The following is a 6076-nucleotide window of genomic DNA, read 5'->3' on the forward strand; positions in this document are numbered from 1 at the left end:
ACCACTGCACCACCAGGGCTCCCTGAGGTACAGAGATTTAAAAACAAAAACAAAAAATGCAGACAATTTCTGCTTAGAAGGAGCTTATACAGTTGAAATGCCACCTTTTATTCTGGATCCCAAAGGTCAAAAACACCAGAAAAAGGGGGCTGCAATGCCCAGAACAGACATGAGGCCCCTGCAGGGCCTTTGAACCCTAAATTCCGGTGGTCTCCTGGGTCTGCCTTTAATCCCACCCCTGGTGCTGTTTTCTCTCTGAACACCTGGGGTCTACTCCTGAAATGCTCAAGTACAGGGCAGTTCCAATCTTAATTTTTAAAATTGCAGCTAAAAGAAAATTAGATGAAAGGAAAAAAACTCAAGCTCAGAGTATGAGCTGTGAGAAGCAGTTTGTATATTCACTGGTGTCTTAGTTATGTATATAACTAAGAAATATCACAAATAGATAGCTTTAACAAACAGAAGTTTATTCGCTTATAGTTTAGGAGGCTAGAAGTCCAAATTCAGGGTGCCAGCTCCCGGGGAAGGCTTTCTCTCTCTATCAGTTCTCAGAGAAGGTCCTGGTCATCAATCTTCCCTGGTCCAGGAGATTCTCAGCTCCCAGCGCCTCTTTCTTCGTGGTATGAGGTCCCTTCCTCTCTGCTTGATTCTCTCTTTAATATCTCAAAAGAAATTAACTCAAGATGCAACCTAATCCTGTAGACTGAGTCTTGCCTCATTAACACAACTGCCTCTAATCTTATGTCATTACTATCATAGAGATTGGAATTTACAGCACACAGGATCATCACATCAGATCACAAAATGGTGGACAATCACACAATACTGGGAATCAAGGCCTAGCCAAATTGACACATATTTTGGGGAGACATAATTCAATCCATGACAACTAGTTTAAATTATTTCAAAAATATTCTTCACGAAAATGCAAAGCAAAAAAATTTAGGATGCAAATGTATAAGACAGAATGATTCCAATTTGGTTTAAAAAAATGATATATTTATACACACATATAGAGAAAATTTAGAAAAGAAACATAACTAAGTGTGCCCGAGGTTATCTCAGAATGATGGATTTTCTTGAAATTTTTATGTTTTCTTTATCTTTTCATTTTCCAGATTACTTACAGAGTTGTGTATCACTTTTATTATCATTAAAAAGCTACTCTCTGTACACCAGTGTTCATTGCAGCACTTTTCACAAGAGCCAAAATGTGGAAACAACAGAAATGCCTATCAACGAATGGATAAAAAAATGTGGTACACACATACAATGGAATATTACGCAGCCACAAAGAGAGAAAGGAAGTTCTGATGCATGCCACAACATGGATGGACCTTGCAAACATTAGGCTGAGTGAATTAAGTCAGTTGCAAAAGGATAAATACTGTACAATTTCACTTACATGAAGTAAGCAAATATACAGAAAGCAAAGATTAAAATGGTTACCGGGGTGAAAGCGAGGGGAAAAAGGGGAGTTTTTGTTTGGAGGGCAATGAGTTTATGTTAATGGTGGTGGAATATTTTGAAAAAGGATAGTGATAATTGTGACATGACATGAAAAATGTCATCAATGTCATTGAATTATATAAATGCGGACTTTTTGTGCTGGCCAATGTTTTGGTGTGTATTATCTTCACCACAATAATATATATTTTTAAAGCTATTCTTTGAAAACAAATTTCAATTATTGCTATTGTTTATGTAGTACCCTTTACTCAAATTTTAAGATGCCCTATAGATACGTGGGAGCTCTGGTGGCACAGCGGTTAAGAACTCGGCTGCTAACTGAAAGTTTGGAGGTTCAAACCCCCCAGCTGCTCTGCAGGAGAAAGACGTGGCAGTCTGCTTCCATAAAGACTACAAACAGCCTCAGAAACGCCATGGAGCAGTTCTCCTCTGTCCTAGAGGATCGCTATGAGTCAGAATCAACTTGATGGCAACAATTTCGGTTTATACAGACATTTAGAAAGCTGCCGCTAAGCTCCAAGCACCTTACACATTTTAGCTCATTGAATTCTGAACAACAACCTTGAGCCTGTCTTCATTTTGCAGATGAGCAACTGAGCCTCAGAAAAGTAAGAAATATGGTCTTCTAAGTGTCTGGATAAGAAGATGTGCTCAGAGAGGCAGTACACTTAGTGATCGGGAGCACCACTGGCATGTGTACGTCTATTGCCTGGGGATCTTGTTAAAATGCAGATTCTGACTCAGCAGGTCTGGGGTGGGGCCTGAGATTCTGCATTTCTACCAAGCTCCCAGGTGATGTCAATGCTATTGGTCCATGGACCACCCAAGAGTGGCAAGGGTCTGGAGTCAAGGCTGCCTGTGTTAGAAACTCAGTTCTCAGACTTTAGATCCCTTAAATCTCAGTTTTCTCATCTGTAAATCAGCGATATTAGTTTCTACCTCGAGGGGTGGTTATGATTAAATGAGAAGATGATATAGGTAGCACGTTTAGCACACTGCCTATCCTCTTGAGTGCTGAATAAATGTTAGACGCCTTTCCCAAACCCAGAGCTCGCTCTGTGTGTTACACCATGCTTACTCCTCAATATCTGCCAGCCTTACTGGAATCTCTCAATGCCTCTCTTATTCCAGTGCCCCAAGCACAGACCCAACTCACCCACACATAGATGTAAATATTGTCTATGGGGCCTCTGTTTGCAAGAAGGCCCAGGAAAATACTAGGTCTTTCTTTGCTGGAGAAATTTACTTTGCACTTTTTAAAACAGGTATGGGATCTTTGGTTGAAATATTTGCTTGGGGGCTGAGAATTAAATTTTATGTTCCAGAACCCACCAAACAATTTTCTGGGAACGTTTAAGTTTTAAAAAATTAGTGCCAAAAACCTAGGAGGAAGGAAAGAGGCAAGTTTTTTGTCTCAGAGATACTTCAAAGGGTTTCCTCTTACAGAGATTGAAGGAGAGGGTGTTGACAGGGAGAAAGGGGGAGGAAAGAAGAGAGGAAATAGAGAGCATGAGAGGCCCATGAGAGAAGCAGCATTTATTCACCAGGTCTCTGGCTCACTTTGTCATTTCTCTAAGGTCCGACTGTTGGAGGAACAGGCCTTCCTGAGGGAGTGTTAATTGTCCCTCTTGCTCAGATAAACCCCAACCAGGGCGAGGAAACAAGTTTGGATGGATTCTGGATGAAAGTCAATGCACCCTGAGTTTTGTTTTCCCTTCTTTGCCCCAGTGGAGGCTGGGTGAAGAGGGAAAGGTAGGCCGTAGCCTCGTGATGATTGATGGAACATGCCCACCTACGCAGGTGCTATGGCTCAAGCTCAGCCTTTCAGATGACTGTCTCAGGGTGATTGCATAGCTTAATTACACAATCAGGTGGCTGGCTGTCAGTCTAGACAGAGCCCTGACTGCAGACGGGTTAGGGCTGAGACTGAGACAAGGACATGCCAGGCCATTCCAAAGGGGCCTTCAGGGGCCTTTCCTTGAATTCCCTCAGGTGTGGCCTGGCGGCTGGACTTCCTTACTCCGAGGATCCGACTCCAGTAGCCTGGTCTCGTGAAAGTCCTAGTTGTGGTTTGTTTATTCCAGCGAGTGGCATCAGGACCCTGGAATTCTCTCCACAACACCACCCTTCTTGAGCAATACCTTCAGGTTCCCCAACTAGATGTACAAAGAGTACAAATAGCAGGGGGCCAATAAATGCACCACAATGACAGCATTAGAAGGCACTATATAGTTTACAGAGCACCACCACACGGGGCTTTATTTGATCCTTATGTCAACCTGAGAGGTATGACTTAATAGCATCTTTTTATAGCTGAGAAAACAAGGATCAGAAAGATCAAGTGGCTGGAGCCAACTGCCCAGAAAGTGAAGTGTTAAATAATACTGAGGCAATGAAGCACGAAACGTGCAGTAAATAACATGATATCTAATCTAGTACAGAATAAATATTCCCCAACTGCACGTGAAGTTTGGTGGAATTTACATACTGGTCAGGCTGGGGCTATTTTAGGCAAACAGCTGGCTATTTATGCACCTCTGCATACGTCTTCATCTGTGGCTGGTTGACCGTTGTTTGTTCATTCACTTATGCGTTCATTTATTCATTCAACAAACACTTGTTGATTCACCTAAGGGGATATGAAAGAAGACACACTGCCCACCAGAGCTTCGAGGGGGAGGCAGTAAGGGAAGGGGTACTGGGGCAGCTGAAGACACTCAGGTATTTGTGAAGGTCTGTATGAAGAGCTTCCTGCAGGCAGTTCAGAAAGGTGGGACACCAGGGAATGGTGAGAAGCCTTTTCTGTTGCTGGTACATGAAAGGTAAGTCTGAGTCTCAGCTTCTAAAACTGCATTTACAATCAGCTTCTTCTGTTGAGTTGTTCCTAAACTCTGCACAAAGCATTCTATTAAGTTTTGAAGTTGCACATTGTTAAGATTTGAGATTCCATTGATGAAAATTATAAACAGCCAAGCCAATCAACTCATTGCCATCAAGTCAATTCCGACTCATAGTGACCCTATAGGACAGAGTAGTGCTGCCCCATAGGGTTTCCAAGAAGCAGCTGGTAGAATCGAACTGCCGACCTTTTGGTTAGCAGCTGAGCTCTTAACCACTGTGCTACCAGAGCTCTGATGAAAATTATAGTCATTATTTATTATCTACGGGCAACTGGGGAACTTAGGCTCTGGAGTCAGACAGTCCTGGATTTGAACTCTGGCTCTCCCACCTAACAGTTGTATGATCGTTCAAGTTACTTAAACACTCAAAGCATCAGTTATGTTATCTGTAAACTGGGGATGATAAAAGCAGTTACCTTAAATTTAAGTTGTAAAGATTAAATGAAACAATGCAGGCAAAGTGCTTAAGGCATAGAGAGCAATCAATGCATATCTGCTAGTATTGATAACACTGTACAATCTTTGGAGCTCCTAGGTAGTGCAAATGGTTAAGTGCTTTGTTGCTAACCAAAAGGTCAAAGGTTCAAGTCCACCGAGAGGTGCCTCAGAACAAAGGCCTGGTAAGCTACTTCCAAAAAATCAGCCATTGAAAACCCTACGAAGTATAGCTCTACTCTGATACACATGGGGTCACCACGAGTCAGAGTCAACTCAGAGAGCAACTGGTTTGGTACAACCCCCAAAAAGATAATTTTTAGGAGCCTTAGAGTGGAAAATGGTTATATGAAATTTTCATTAAACTATTTTTTATAACCATCCAGGCATGAAAAAAGATAATTATAATTTTTCAGTTTTGTGATATAGTAACCTTACCACAGCTTGCTGAGGTTTTTTTTTCTCCTCATTGGGTTGATATATGTTTTTAAATCTATGTCCAAGGTCTTACTGGCCTTCATGTAAAATTACAACAAATATTTCCAGAGTAGGACTATTACAGCTACCAAATTAAACATTTCGTGTTTCTTATATTTGAAACAGAATGGAAAGAAACCTCCTAGTGGCTTCAGTGATCAAGATCTTAAGAAACGCATACAGTTTTCACAGCCATCTATCCCGTGTGTGGACATAAAATACCTGATGGCTTTGGCTGAGGGTTCTGGGGCACAGATGCTGTTGCCAAGTATGATTTCACACCTTGGAGAAGACAGATGCTCATCTGAGAGGTTTAACATAGATAATCCACTGGTGGCCATGTTTCTTTGGATAATTTTAACCTCGGCCTTTAAAAAAGAAGTCACATGGTCACCATGTTTGGGTATAATTGACCAGCTGATTTTCTTGATGCAAAAATCCTGGCGGAAAAAAAGGAAAAAGCAAGGAAACTTTTTTTTTTTTTTTTACAGAAACAGCAGATCTTTCCAGAAACCACATGGTCTGTTAATATTATTTTAGAACCAAGTAAAGCTATTTGGAAAGCAATATTTAAACATTTTTATGAAGTAAGCCAGATGTCAAACTAAACAGGACAAAAGGACTAGCACTATGAAGAAGAAAATACAGAATATCTGTTTATGGTGTCACTTCGTCTGTCTATCTCCCTCTAGGCAAAGCTTTTTTATTATTGTTCATGTGATTCCCTTTATTCTCCTGTCAGTAGCACTACAGCAGGCACTTAATAAAAGGTTTCTGATTGTTATTTTGCGTCC

The 6076-nt window shown here is 41.2% G+C and overlaps 1 long non-coding RNA gene across 1 annotated transcript; it reads left to right on the top strand.

Annotated features, from left to right (window-relative positions):
- The first annotated feature begins 507 nt into the window (after nucleotides 1-507).
- On the top strand, nucleotides 508-5776 carry LOC135228761 (uncharacterized). Its single transcript, XR_010319588.1, has 2 exons — nucleotides 508-1410; nucleotides 5409-5776. It is a non-coding gene; the product is annotated as an uncharacterized LOC135228761 (long non-coding RNA).
- The last annotated feature ends 300 nt before the right edge of the window (nucleotides 5777-6076 follow it).

The sequence above is a fragment of the Loxodonta africana genome, chromosome 27, assembly GCF_030014295.1.
Source record: "Loxodonta africana isolate mLoxAfr1 chromosome 27, mLoxAfr1.hap2, whole genome shotgun sequence".
Taxonomy (NCBI): domain Eukaryota; kingdom Metazoa; phylum Chordata; class Mammalia; order Proboscidea; family Elephantidae; genus Loxodonta; species Loxodonta africana.